Below are 15754 nucleotides of genomic sequence, written 5' to 3' on the forward strand. Positions count from 1 at the left end.
GTTGCTCTTTGTAGGCATTGCATGTCTCCCCCCTTCCTAATTTGTGTGCACGGTAGGTGGACTATTGGGGCGTGTTTGTATGCTCTTGTTTAGCTGAGATCTCTACAAAATGTTTATTAACAAACAAGAAAAGAAAAGAAAGGAATAAAATTTGTTATTGGTGCCAATCACCGAATATAGCCGAGGGGAAAAACCCAGTGGGAGAAACGTGCCCTGGCTTGTTGATCTTATTGTGGAGTCGCTGAGCTTACCCTTGCGCTGGTGGTGGATCCGTGTCCACTTCTGCTGGAAAGATGGTATCAATTACTTCAGGATGCAGGGACAACCCTTCACAAAAACCGGCCTCTGGAGAAGGTGGTAGAGGAAGGAGTGCTTCCTCGCTAAAATATGGCATTGGTTCTATGGGAAGGTTAAGCAGACAATTTCGATTTTGGAACTGCGCAATATAGGTACTCATATTGATCCAAAATTGACATGTTGAGGCTTGGGGAAGGAGGGCTTGCAAGATAGGTGGTTGCAAGTCATTTAAGCATGTATCCCTCCATTGTTGTGCTTGAACCTCCTCAGGTAATCTACCTTGATTTGGTCCTCTCTCTGGTATTCTCACATTAAGAAGATTATGGCGTTGGGGTGTAATTCCCACAATTTGTTTCATTAAGCCCGTGCCATATCGTCTAAAGTAAGAGCGGCATATCCAACAAATGTGTGAAGCTTCTCCTAATACAAGTCGTGCACACTCTTGACAATGTGGAAATGGGTGATGCTGTTGATAGAATAACGTGACAAAGTGATGCCCACAGCAATTTTCACCTAAAGAAGCATAAAAGTACCTAGAATGAGTTTGAAAAGAAGGAGCACTATAACCCCCGCGATGTTCAGGTCGAGTACTATCAGGGTCAATGCATGGTGGACATGTATCTCGCCAAGTATCCATCAGGAGTTATCTGGACGTAGAACAATGAAATTTAGAAACACTCATATCCATCATTACAATCCCAATCAAAAACATTTTAGATAAGGTCATCTCAAAAAGAACACAATCCTCAAAAGGCATAAGGAACCACACTATTCAAACATTGATCTACCAAAGAGCTTCAATTGTAGTGTTAATGCCTTATCTTTGGTTTTGGGTATGTCCTTCTTAAGAGGTGGAAATTTTAGCAATCGTCGAGGAATTTGAGCAAGATAAGAGGATTTAGGCATTGAAGTGCTAGAATCTATGCTCAAAGGAGACTCATGTGAAGTTGGACTTGTCTTAGGTACACAAGTTGATGGTGGAATTGTGTAACAAGGAGAAATTGGGACAAGTGGTGATTCAATACATGTTTTGGGAAGATCAACACAAGGAGATTTGTAGGTGCTATCACAACCACCTATCCTATCTTGAAGAGGTTGTGTTGATTTCCTTTGCACCACCCATTGATATGGAAAACCAAGGGTGGCTTTTGGAATCTTACTGATACACTCTTTTACCTCTAGCAAACCATGGCATTTGGGAAGCCAAAGTGCTGTTGCACCCTCATAATAGCCTTGTGCTTTAAGAACATGCTTTGGGACCCAACGAGTAATAATCTGAGTTTTAGGCTTGGAAAAGATATGCTTTTTAGGAGGCTTAGCAACTAGGCTAGATGGTACCAGTTTATACGCATCTTTGGGTAGCCAAATTGATAATTCCTTCTTGCCTGGCCTTCTTTGAGCAGTGACTAAAGTAGTTGGAACATGCCAGCCATGGCCCTCACTTGAGTACTCATCAATTATCCACATCATTTGTGTTGGAGCTTCAAGAGCAGATTTTGAAAGTGGGTTGTGTAGGGTAGAAACACCACCCTTTTGACATGATAAAGCTCGTGGAGTAGCAGATCCCAATACGCAATCAGAATCAATTTGCAATTTGTATTGTCTATTCTTCCAATCTAATGAACAATTGGTAGCACTTAACCATGATCGACCGAGAACAGCCTCTACCACTGCCTTGGACTTACTTGCCACATAAAAGGGAACTGACATCTGGTGATCCTGAATGGACATCATAATGACACATTTTCCCTCTATAGGGTTATCTTCACCTGAGAAGCTTCGTAAGTCAATAGGAATGTGCACAAGTGTTGGTTGTCCCAAGGCTATCCATGTGTCAAATGAGAGAACATTATAATCTGCACCAGAGTCAATTAAGGCAGAGACAAAGTAGGTAGTCTCATGAAGATGAAGACACACTTGAATATTGAAAGGATCGACATATTGTTCATCAGTAGCCAACTGTAAGGTCAACATAGAAGCCTTGCGACGCTCCTTGGCTTTTGCAACTCTAGCTTTAGCTTCCTCTTGAGCCTGACGTTTAAGTAGGTCATGTGCTTCTTTCCGTGTGTGTGCAGCATGCATTTGTTGAAGCATGGCTTCAGTTAATGGTTCATTGTATTTCTTGAGACGACTTCCATTAATGAAGTTAGGCATTTGTTGAAGCATGGCTTCAGTTAATGGTTCATTGTATTTCTTGAGACGACTTCCATTAATGAAGTTAGGCATTTGCTCACCTTCTAGTGTCTCTAAACGCACTGCACCACTTGGAGTAAGCTCATTAATCACAAACGGTCCTAGGCCACGTTTCTTGAGCTTTCTCTTATGCTTCTTAAGTGTGTACAAGAGCACAAGGTCTCCTTTTTTGAATCGGCCAGTTGTTACATTTCTATCATACCATTGCTTCTGTCTCCTCTTCTCTCGGTATACATCCCCATTACTGCCAATAAGCGGGTCTCATCAGGCTTTTCCAATTCATAAATGCGTTGTGAAAGCTCATGACCAGTCCAATCCAATTGTTTAGCAACTCGTAGAGTAGGTACAAGAAATTCAATGGGAAGAATTACATCTAGCCCAAAAGCAAGCTCAAATGGGGTTGTGCCCACAGATGTTTTATAGGCTGTCCTATATGCCCAAAGAACTGAGTGCAACTTTTTCTCCCAATCAGTCCTATGTCCCTCAACAATTTTTGTGAGTGCTGTGCAGAGAATCTTGTTAGTACTCTCAGCTTGTCCATTGGTCTGGGGATGATAGGGTGCAGAACACTTGTGAATTACCATAAATTCTTGAAGCAAAAACTCTATGACCTCATTCACAAAGTGCACACCTTGATCACTAACGATTTCAATAGGTAAGCCATAGCGTGTAAACACGTACTCATACAAGAACTTGGCTATGGTTCTGGCATCATTTTTAACTATAGCCTTTGCCTCTACCCATTTGGTCAAATAGTCAGTTGTGACTATAATATATTCGGCATGCGTGTGACGAGCTGGAGGTTTAATGGGGCCGACAAAATCAATACCCCATTTTGCAAAAGCACGTGTGCTTAGCATAGGCCGCAATGGCATATTGTCCTTTGTGATGGGAGGTTTGGTCCTTTGACAATCGTCACAACGTTTTACATATTCTTCAGCATCCATTTGTAAGGTTGGCCACCAAAGCCCAGACCACCTAATCAACTTAGCTGTGGTATTGCCCGAAAAGTGTCCACCCCCAACACACCTGCATGTGCATGAGTCAAGATTTTCAAGTAGTCAGCTTCACATACACACATACGTAAGTTGCCATCCTTGCCCCTCTTGTAGAGTTGGCCCTCTATCAGCATATAGTTTGCCGCTTCAACTTTAATAGCATGCTTTCAATGTTTAGGAATTTTTTGATCAGTATGACCATGCTGAAGGTAGTCCACAATATACTTACTCCAACTTGGTGTAGTTGAAATTTGGAATAATGTGACATTATGAATTGGCTGTTGAATTTGACATGAAGCACAGTTACGAACAAATTTTTCAACATCCGCATGCATGGTAGGCCACCATTGCCCATCCTGAGATATACGTCGCACACAAGTAGTAGCTGATGCATGGATTCCACCGATACCCACATGTGCCCATTCCAAGATCTCCTCATATTGGTCAGGGTTAGGTATAAGCCGCAACACTCCATCATTACCCTGACGATATAATCTCCCTGAGATTAACTTGAATGGTCGCCATAGGTCCACATTAGGACCCGCTAGTTGTATCTGCCCACTTGTCAAAATTTCCAAGATGGATTCAGACCATTTAGGAGCTGTCTCTACAAGGAAAAGTGTTGAATCTAACATATCATCATCCACACCCACAGGAGCTTCGCCAGAGGTGATTCGAGACAAATGATCTGCCCTAAGATGAGTTGTTCCTTTTCGGACTGCCACTTCAAAATCAAACTCAAGAAGGATGATAAACCACCTCACAATCCTTCCAGTTACACAAGGCTTATTCACCAAATATAGCAATGCTTGATGGTCCACAAAAATATGAATTTGTTTGCCAAAAGGTAATGGCGAAACTTTTTCACTGCATATATCATGGACAAACCTTCTCTTTCTGTTATGGTATAATTCTTCTCAGCATTGTTCAACTGTCGACTAGCATATGAGATTGGGAAATCCTTATTATGTTCTCTCGATTGAGCCAAAATACATCCAATTGCAAAGTTTGAAGCATCAATATGGACATGAAAGATTTGGTTCCAATCTGGTGCCCGTAAGATGGGTGCAGTCACTAATGCTTGCTTCAACTTTTCAAAGGATTCCTCACACTCATCAGTCCAATTAAACTTTACAAGAAGAGCATATAATGGTCTGGCTAGGACAGCGTACATGTAGATGAATCGACGATAATAGCCACAATGTCCCATGAATGTTTGTACCCCTTTAGGGTTGATAGGCCGAGGTAATAAGACAATGACATCAATTTTATCCATATCTGTTGAAATCCCATTGCGAGAAACAATATGGCCCAAAATTTTCCCTTGTCTTACCATGAATTTGCACTTGTCAGGATTCAAGCATATACGATAAAGTTGACACTTTTGAAACACAAGTCTGAGGTGTTCTATATGATCATCACGCTCTTGTGAGTGAACACATAAATCATCCATAAAGATCTCAAGAAATTGCCTAAGATACTCCTTGAATACATGACTCATTAACCGCTGAAAGGTTGCTGGTGCATTTGTTAGACCAAATGGCATAACACGATAGGCAAAGATGCCATCTTCAGTAGCAAAGGCTGTCTTGTGTTGATCCTTTGGATCAATTGACACTTGATTGTAATCGGAGAATCCATCCAAGAAACTATATGCCTTTTTCCCTGCAACTCATTCCAGAACATGATCCGTGATTGGAAGTGGGTAATGATCACGTACAGTAGTTGCATTTACCTTCTTGAGGTTTACACATACTCGAAGTTTTCCATTTTTCTTGGGCACCACTACAATAGGGGAGACCCATTCATCAGTGTGTTCAATCTCATAGATAAATTTTGCCTCTAAGAGCTTGTCTATTTCTTCTTTTATCTTTCGTGCAAAATTCTCATTGTAAGTATAAGGACGTTGCTTGGAAGGCTTTGCATCCTCTCGCAATGGAATTGTATGCTGACATATGCTTGGATCAACTCCTTTGAGGTCTTTATAACTCCAAGCAAAAACATCGCGATACTCCGTTATTGTTTGAATTAATAACTTCTCCTCATCTAAGGACAAGTCTGTGGCAATCCACACATAGCGAGGCTCTTCTCCTGGCTTAGCGATATCAAATTTTTTTGCATCTTCTGGACCATCATATGAAACCCCTGGCATGCTTGGCTTTTGTCGCATGGGCTGTTGAAGAACAATCTTCCGATCTTGAAGAGTGTACTGTGTGAAGTTGGGGGGAACATTGAGACCTTGTTCTTGTCCACTTGAGTCATCACTCATTGAAGACCATGTGGTTTTGAGCTCTCTGTTGCAATCTTGTATCAGTTTTTTTTGTTCAACCGTTATCTTTGCACTTCTGACACTCTCTTTTGAATCGGTTTTAGACTTGAGTTTTGGTTTTTGTTTCTTTGTTTTTTTGCAATTTTTGCTAACAGTTTTTAGCTTTTCTCCTGGTTGGAATCCATCTGATCGTTTTACTTGGTCTTTGATACTATCTTGTGCTTGGACATAGTATAGATATCCGTTCTTTCCTGAGAAATGAGGTGGTGGTTGAGAGTGTTTATTCTTAACCTCCTCCTTTTCTTTTTGTAGTCTCTCACGTCATTCCCTCTCATCTTGTTTACGGATTCTCTTATGGCTCTTACAGCATTTACGTTTAGGTCGGCTTCGAGGGATCTCTACTTGAACCTCCCTTCCTCTCAAGAGCAGGCGTGCCTTTCCTAACTCTTCCTCAAGGATTATCACATCATTATTAAAATCAGAGTCCCATCCATCTTCCTTATCAGCATCATTAGCAGATTCGAGTGTTAAATCCTCCACTAAGACTTCCTCTACATGCATGGATCAATTAAGTGCTCAGGGAAGGGTTGTGGAATGTATGCCTCATCTGATACACTTCGATTACCCTTAAGTCTCTCAGTGTTGAAATCCCTACATGAGGCTCCACACATCCACAGATCTTCTCACCCATCTGACAATGTAACTCTTGAGCCCTCGGATGAAGCAGAATCAAACTCATCTATTGGAGACCTTGTTACATCACGATATGAGTGATTCTTTAGGTTGACCCTTGTGATGACAGAATCATGTCGGAGGTACAAATAATTGTATCCCCAATCTTGAATCATTTGAAATTGTCGCATGAATGGTCTACCCAATATCACTTCATAGTTTGGATGTTTTCCAAAATCCACTACTGCAAAGGTGTGCTCATATTCAATCCCACATGTGGTAACCAATATGTTCTCAAGCAGCCCAAGGGGATGTTCTAAGCTTCCATCTACTAGCTGCAAGCGCATCCTGGTACTCCTAATAGATGGTTTGCCCCACTTTTCCCAAATGGACCTTGTCACAATGCCCACTCCTGCACCACTATCAAGTATTGCAGTTGAAGCTACTTTTCGCACTTCTAATGGGAGGGTAGCATTTCCCTGATCGTCCTCATAAAATTTTCCTACTTTGTTGATAGGAACTGGCATAACATGCTTTGTCTCAGGGTGTATAGTACAATGATGGTGACCCTTTTGTAGCAATACCTGCTCTGACAAACATGTGGCAATATCATTCCACAACTCAGGTCGAAGCTTTATCAAATCAAGCAAAGGTAAGGTACAAGCCACTGGTGCTGACAAAATAGCTTGCACAATACCCATATCCATCTCCTTTGTCAACCTTTTATGCATGGAGGGTATCCTCAAAAGGTTTGAGAATATTTCTCATATTCTCCCAAATATGATGGTAAGGTTTTCATTGTATGCTTACTTCTAGGAGAAACAATTGTTTGAACTTCCTCCTGGATGCTTGGGCGTCTAGATTGTTTTCTGTGCCCCTGGTAAAATCCACCTCAAAGAATGGAGGTAAAATGATAGAGAACATATTCTCATTAACTTTCTCGTGAACTGCTGCCCACATCTCTTTTGCCATGTCCTCATTAGCATCAATAACTTCATTATTGCATGGGAAGACAAGGCTAGGTGGTGGCAGAATACCTTCTTTCAATGGGGTGGCAATTGTTGCAGACTTCTCGCTATGAGATTGTGAGATGAGCTCACTTTTCCTTTCCCGACTTGATGACACTTCTGGTATGGTTTCTAATGTTGGCTTAAGAGAGGTTGGGCCCCGAGGAATAGGTGGAGGTGGTCCCTCAAGTATTGATTGAGCTTCCCTAATGAGTTGCTGATGTACAGCTAGATTGATCTTCTCCTCATGAGGGTTTGGGTATTCTTGAAGCTTCTTGGGTAGCTCAGATAAAGCTACAATGTGACTTCTATGAGCATCAATGATGGCATCTAGAGTCTCGTTCACCTTATCCACAAAAACAGAACCCCCAGAACTATCCTCGGTCGTACTAGCCTCATCTTGTTTAGCGCTAGGCCTAGGTTGAGGTTGATGCTCCTCATGCACTTCTTGGGATGTAAAAGTTTGATCCTTCATGTTTTGTTTAGAGACTTCTTGAGAACTAGTGGATGCACTTTTAGTTCGCTTGTTTCGGTTCTTTTTCCTCCTAGTGGTCTTTTTTCTATTGGAATGTAGGGTCTTGTCCACTAGATTTGCCTTTGCATCCCTAGTTCGAGGTGTCTCATCAGTTTGCATTTCGGCATTTCGTGTCTGTGATCTAGTCATGACTCTAAGTGTGGCACGACATCCTCATTCTCAGATGAAGGTGGCGATGGAACTGCCCCTACAAGGTTGAGTGAGACCTTTGGTTGAGAGGTGCCTTCCTCATGTGGTTTCAGCAAACAATCCTTTGGGAAGTGTTCTACACAACACCCTAGACAATATCTTTCAATTGGTGGAAACTGTGGTACTGTTGTATTGGATCGAGCTGCTTGCCTTGAGCGATGTGGACAATCACGAGCCCAATGGGGTTCTCCACACTCATAACAGGGGCCATTAGTTTGGCTTCTACTTTCCTTTGCTGCCATTGACCTGAGGGGCCTGGAGTCCTAGGTTGGTAGCGGCCTAGCAACATCAAAGAATTTTGTTCCCCTGGTTGAGCCTCCAGTGCTTGGCTTTGATATGCGGGACTTTCAAAGAGATTTTCCTTGGATGAATATGATGCATATTCCTCCTCCACATAGCCTGGGTTTACCAAGTCTCTACACATATTTGAATTGTCGTAGTCAACAACCCTCACAGGAGCAGTCCCAGGAGAGCAGGAGGTTGAGCACCAAGAATAGGTCGTGCTTGCTCTTGTGCCATCGGTGGCTTACGTTCAAAATTAGTATACTGTTGATGCATTTGTGGAGCCACTCCACCCCTTTGCTGCTCACGCTCCTATCTTATTCTTGCAATGCGAGTACATTCCTGTGTGGTGTGGGTAAAGTTCCAAGCACAGGCCTGGCACCACTTCTTTGTGGGTTGGTTTGTGACTAGAGGAGAAAAGGTATTGCATTCTTCGATTTTATGGTTACCGCCACATGCTCCACAAAGATGAGGACCTGTAGGTAGTACACTCCTCATTCGCCTGCTGCTGTTGTTGTGGCTGCATGGGTGGGCGATAGGTCTGTCCCAATCTCCTTAGTACTAGGTTAGCTATCTGGTCTGGATTTACTAGCGCGCTAGACCCTGAACTTTGGTCATCACCCCACTGATCTCTAGGTTTCACCTAAGGGCCAGAACCATCTTGGAATTTGAAGTTATCTGTGAAATCCATAGCATCATGGCAACACTCATTGAAATTTGTATGCTTCTTTGCATAGAGATGTGTATGCAGTGTTGAATTTTTGAGTCCTTTTAAGAAGAGAGAAATTAATCGGCTCTGGGCGGGCTTCTCATCTTCTGGGCAACGATTAATGTACTGCTTCATCCTATTTACACAATCTCTAACACTCTCATTCTCGCCTTGCTTGAAAGAGTAGATGTTTGCTACCGTGTCATGTTGAATCCCCATCAAGGAAAAAGCAGCAATGAATCTCTCTTCCAGAACTCGTAAAGAAGATTTGTCTGAAGCTTCTAGTGCCTGAAACCAAGCAAGGGCCTTTCCCTCAAGAGTGAGCCCAAATCCTTCAATTTGAGTATGCTTGTCAGCCACTTGCTCAGCTCGAACTGCTTGCCTAAATGCTGCTACATGGTCATATGGATCTCCCGACCCTTCGTACTTCTTTACCAGTTTCTGAAGAGTTGATGGCCTTACTTGTCTTGAATACTCGTCATAGGGCCTACGCCCTCTCACTCTCAGTGGGAATTGTTCCTCTCTTTGGTAAGATGGTCCACATGCATCCCAAATTGGTGTGGGTCCCCTATTACCTGCCTCACCACATTTATGGGAGGCCGAGTTGGCTCCCCTACCCTCCGATTGTCATAGTGAGAAAAACGTTGTTGTGGTGTGATCTGTGGTCGCACTTTTGGTGTAGGACAATATCTTGGTGCTAGAGTTGGGCTACTTGCAGTGGTCCACTTTGATGTTGAGGGTCCCTCTCTAATGAACTCTCGTAGGGGAGGAGCAACAATTTCTCCAAGAAAGGCTGTCTCTCCTGGTTTAGCTGTATTTGTTGAGAACACTTCCATGAATAATGGTTGTCCTTTCCACGTGAGCTCCCGAATCTCCTTCCAATCTAAGGTTCGGTATTCATTGGCCCATTTATCAACGATTCGGTTCATGTGTCCTGCAAGCTTCTCAACTACCACCACAAGTGCTAGAGGAAGATCTAGCTCTGGCAATCTAGTTGTGGCATAATATCCCTCTAAAGAGTCCTTATAGACCTCTTGAAGTGAGTCATCCTGTAAGACCTTTGTCACTGGAATTTGTCGTACAAACTCCCATTGGTTCTCAGCCCCCTGATCCATTTTACTCTTGCCTTTCCTATCCCTTTCCAAATTTAGATCTACAAGAAGTAAATCATCTATGGATGGCTTTGGGGACTGGGCATTGGATGGTCCAAGCATGTCCGGCTCAATGAGCCAATCATCTCTAGACTCCCTTGCTCTGGAAAGCTTTGATAAGTCTAAGAACTCGCTTTTAGAGAGCTCCCCTAATTTGTTTACATTCTCTGGATGATAGGTGACTTCGTAGCGAACACCATCTCCACCCATGTACATGTTACCCTGGTCATTGACTAGAGGTGCTCTGTCAAGTTCTGAGAAAAAGTCTGCGATCTTAACAAGATACCGTTGTTGTGGATCCCTAAAGATCTTAGCTCCTTGAGCATTCGTGTAGACATATTGGAGTCTCACATTGAGTGTTAACCCCATAGTGTCGGCTTCAAATGGATTAAAAGATCTTGTGGGTGTCCTATTTGGGGCTAAGGGATGACTATTTGACGGCTCTAGATTGTCCATGGACAATGAGCTAGTTGTTCTGGAAAGGGTCTCAGATTGGGATTCGGAAAAGGTTTCAGCAATATCTGCCAAATTTCCTACTGATTGGGTCCCACTTTCCTGCGTAGGTACTCTAGAAGGTGCCCTAGGCCCTATGGCAGTGTCTATGTGACGTCCCGACCGCAAGTGCATAAGGTCAATTTTTTTTTGTTTTTTTATTTTTTGTTTTTTTTCTTTTTCTTTTTTGTTTTGTTTTATATATATATATATATATATATATATATATATATATATATATATATTTATGTATATATATATATATATACATATATATATATATATATTTATGTATATATATATATATACATATATATATATATATATTTATGTATATATATATATATATACATATATATATATATACATAAATATATATATATATATATGTATATATATATATATATATACATAAATATATATATATATATATATATATATATATATATATATTACCCTACCTCTAACCACTAAATGCAACTAAAATGAATATGCGTATAAATACCTATCCTATTTTTTTTATTTTTTTAACTAATTACACACAAATACTAATCATGCAAAAAATCACAAAAATTTAAGAAATAAAAAGTTACAGAATATGCAAAAAATTTGGATTCCTAAAAAAAATACATAATTTATAGAATTTTTTTCTATTTCTATTTCTTTTCTTCTCTTTTTTTTTAAATTTTTATTTTTCTTTTATTGCTTACTAATTACACAAAAATACTAATTATGCACAAAATCACAAAAAATTTAAAATAATGCAAATTACACTAATTATGCAAAAAATTATAGAAATTTTAAAAAAAATGCAAGTTACTCTAATTATGCACAAAATTACAAAAATTTAAAACAATGCAAGTTACACTAATTATGCAAAAAATTATAGAAAATTTAACAAAAAATGCAAGTTACTCTAATTATGCACAAAATTACAAAAATTTAAAACAATGCAAGTTACACTAATTATGCAAAAAATTATAGAAAATTTTAAAAAAATACAAGTTACTCTAATTATGCACAAAAAAATTTACAAAAGTTTTAAAAAAAATATAAATTATGCAAAGAATATAGACTCAAAATGAAAACACAAAAATTGTTTTTTTAATTTTTTTCTTTCTTTCTTTCTTTTCTCTCTCTTTTTTTAAATATATTTTTTATTTTTTTATTTTTATTATTATTTTTTTAAAAAAATGCAATTAACAAGGAAATTAACAAAAATAAATAATTAAAAAAATAGAAAAAATCACTAACCTTATCTGCCGCCTCCGGATCGTGCGCTTTGGGTTCGCTCGCGGCAACCTTATCCTCCACGCTTCCACCGCCTGCTGCGCACCTTCTTCACGCCTTCACACTCCTTTCTCCGCAACCTTCGCAGCCACAGCTTCTTTTCCTTCCTTTTGCGCTCGGCCACCTCTTTCAGCGTTGGCTCACTCTACAGCTGCCTTCGCACCTTCTACACAGCCTGCCTTCCGCCTCCGCCTATAGCCAACGATCTCCACGCCTTCCGCCTTCGTCTGCTGCGTCAGAGCCCCAGGCTCTCGCCTTCTTCTGCTACTCCACGCAGCCGCCTGCGTTGGCCACAGCAGCGCCACTCTCCTTCTTTTGCTCTCTCAGGCGCCCTCCATGCTGGCCTTTTGCTGCCTGCCGCCTCCAGCTGCCAACAGCCTACAGCTTGCTTACTTGCACCCTTCGCTAGCCAGACGCCTCATACACGGCCTCTCCTCACGCCGGCCAACTTCACGCCTCTCCCACACGGCCAGTCTCCTCACGCGGCCGCCCTTCACCGTCTTCGAACCAGTCAGCCAACAGCCACCGCCTTTTGTGTGTTATATATATATATATATATAACAAAAATAAAAAATAAAATTTGCAACCTCTCTCCTCCTCTTTTTTTCCTTTCTCCCTTCTCTTTCCCTCTCTCCTCTCTTCCTTAAGCGGGCTTCACGCTTGGGAGCCTATGGAGCTTGCATAAGCTATGGAAGAGCTTAGCAACGCACCTCTTTTATTTTTATTTTTATACTAATTACATGTTAGCGAAAAGCATGAAAGCATGAAATGACAAAAAAAAAACAATGAATGTAAGCATAATGATGGTACTTGAAAAGGAATAAAAGCAATAAAACATAAAAAACAATGCGGGAGAAACCTCAACTGCTCAATGGTTTTTTTCTTATCCTAACCTTATCCACTCACACCGGGATCGCACACCCGAACTTAACCTAATCACTCAATGGTTTTGCAACCAGAAGAGGAAATAGTGGTGGTTTCCACACACTCTCAACTGGATTTGAGTCTTCTCCCCGGCAGCGGCGCCAATGGAGAGACGGAAAACTCTCTCACTTGTAGCAAGAGTAGTATGATCCACATGTAGCTCAATCCAATGGGATTTGCATCCCTTTTGGAGCTAGGGATTCAACCCGTACCGGTGCACAAAAGCTTATCCATTTGATGGAGAGAATGCTAAGAATACTACTACCATTGACATAGACTTAACACACACACAAGCTCAATCTTGCTATGCTCACTCACTCATCATCCCACTCATTCATACATTCAACACAAGAAGAAAGCTAAGCTATTGCATACACAAGCTCAAAGCATTCTTCATTCTCATGCACTTACTTCCTAGCATACACACAAACTTTGAAGCTATCAACCATGAAACATGCACACTAGAGAATAGACATGAGAAGAGAGACAAACATCACTCATTGCATTGCATTGAATTAAAAAAAAGAACTTACAATAATGTAGATGGGGAGAGAGAAGAGCTTGCACCTCTATGGGAAAAGAGGGAGAGCTAGTCTCAAGAGAGCTCAAACATGAGTTTGCCCAATGTGTTCATAAGCTCTCAAATGAGCCACTTTTTATACAAAAACTCTAAAACTCCCAAAAGTTCCCATGTGGGATTATTGTCAAGCCCACTCCCACACTCATCTACAACTTGGAACTCTTTACAAGAGCCCTAAGCATCTTTTTGTTGCATCCTTGCATTGGTCTTCACTCGTCCACTCGTCACGCAACAAACACCATATCCAATGCTTGCCAAATCTTTGCCTATTAAAATGCATCCGTTATAAGCACTTGGAAGTTGATGTAAAGCATTGAAGCTTGCCAATCTCCCAGCCAAGCTCTTCTAACCCCCTTACTCAAGTTTGAAATCCGAGAGCAAGGGCTTGGGCCAAGTCTTCACCACCGTTGTACCTAATCCTCTTCCTTACCACTTTACCAAGGCACTCATGACAAGGAAGATTCAAGCAAACTCTCCCCTTGGCCTCTCCGCCTATATGCCAAGGTACTCCTCTACCACAAACTAGATTCTACAACAAAAATAGCTTACACAATAGAAGAGTAGAAGTAGGAGTTCACTTACAAAATGACACTTATGGATGCATGCCAATTTCCATAAATACAAAAGTTTAATGGTGATGAAGGGTGAGCTTCACAAAGATGAAGGGTGAGCTTCACAAAGATGTCTTCCAAGTACCAGTTCAATCACTTTCTCTTCACAATGCTCAAACATGTGCCTCTTCACAAGAGCATATAGCATACCTCATATCATTTACATCACATGATCAATGGCATACATCTTCATTTCATACTCATATGAACCCATAACATGATTCATGCATGTCATGTGACATCTCATAGCATGAAAATGGCTATGAATGACATCTACAACTTCCAATCGCATGCAACAATGCATGAAAAGAGTTCAATGCCACCAATTGAACCATGGGAATCCTTAATTGCCAAGCAATGCTGAAAATGGATCCAAATTCCCCAAATGTTGCTTAGGGTTTCCCTAATGCTTCAATTGAAGATACACAATTGCATATGGTCACATCAAGAAATTCACATTCAAGAAGCATGGACTCTTTCAATCCCCTCTCACACTAATGTTTCCAAGAAATCATTAGATGCATTAGCAACTTCAAATCATTTACTCTTCAATTCCCCTTTGCTTATCATGCTTAGGGTTTCCCTAATGCTTCAATTGAAGATACACAATTGCATATGGTCATCAAGAAATTCACATTCAAGAAGCATGGACTCTTTCAATCCCCTCTCACTAATGTTTCCAAGAAATCATTAGATGCATTGGCAACTTTAAATGTTGCTTAGGGTTTCCCTAATGCTTCAATTGAAGATACACACTTGCATATGGTCATCAAGAAATTCACATTCAAGAAGCATGGACTCTTTCAATCCCCTCTCACTAATGTTTACAAGAAATCATTAGATGCATTGGCAACTTCAAATCATTTACTCTTCAATTCCCCTTTGCTTATCATGCCTTGCAAAGAAACATTATGCTTTTTCTCTTCTCATTAAGAGAATCATGTAATCCCTTTTCTCCCTTATGAACAAGAGGAGAAGCTCTAATTATATATGGAGAGCTTATTATGCCTATTAGCATGAGATTGAAAACTAATTTTCCAAGATTAATGGCTTGAAGAGCTTCTTAAGAACACCTTGATGGCCTTAATGCAACACACGATAGCCATGAATTTCCAAATGACGAAATCCCTTTGCTACATCCTCAATCAAGCCTTTATAAAACCACATTAGAAGATTGTTTTCACTTGATCGTCGTCTCACTGGCGGCTAGGTCTCCTAACGAGACGTCGCCCTTAGTGAGGGTACCCTTCACACTTAGGGGGTGAGCACATTCTCTCTCTCTCTCTCTCTCTCTCTCTCTCTCTCTCTCTCTCTCTCTAAAAAGGAGATGTCATTATTAAAATTTTTCTATATTAAATAGGATAGCTATTTGAAATTAAGATTTTAATCACAATAAATGACCATTATGTATAAATTATATGTATTCGTGAAAATTTAAGGTAGTTAAAAAAGTAATTATTAATGGGAGTTAATTATGTAAGTATTTATTTTTAAATATAATTATTGAAAATGGATTTTAGATTTGTCCATTAATGATACTATTTATAATGATTTT

This window comes from Cibotium barometz, chromosome 45, assembly GCF_041138505.1.
Source record: "Cibotium barometz isolate CiBa-2024 chromosome 45, ASM4113850v1, whole genome shotgun sequence".
Lineage (NCBI taxonomy): Eukaryota > Viridiplantae > Streptophyta > Polypodiopsida > Cyatheales > Cibotiaceae > Cibotium > Cibotium barometz.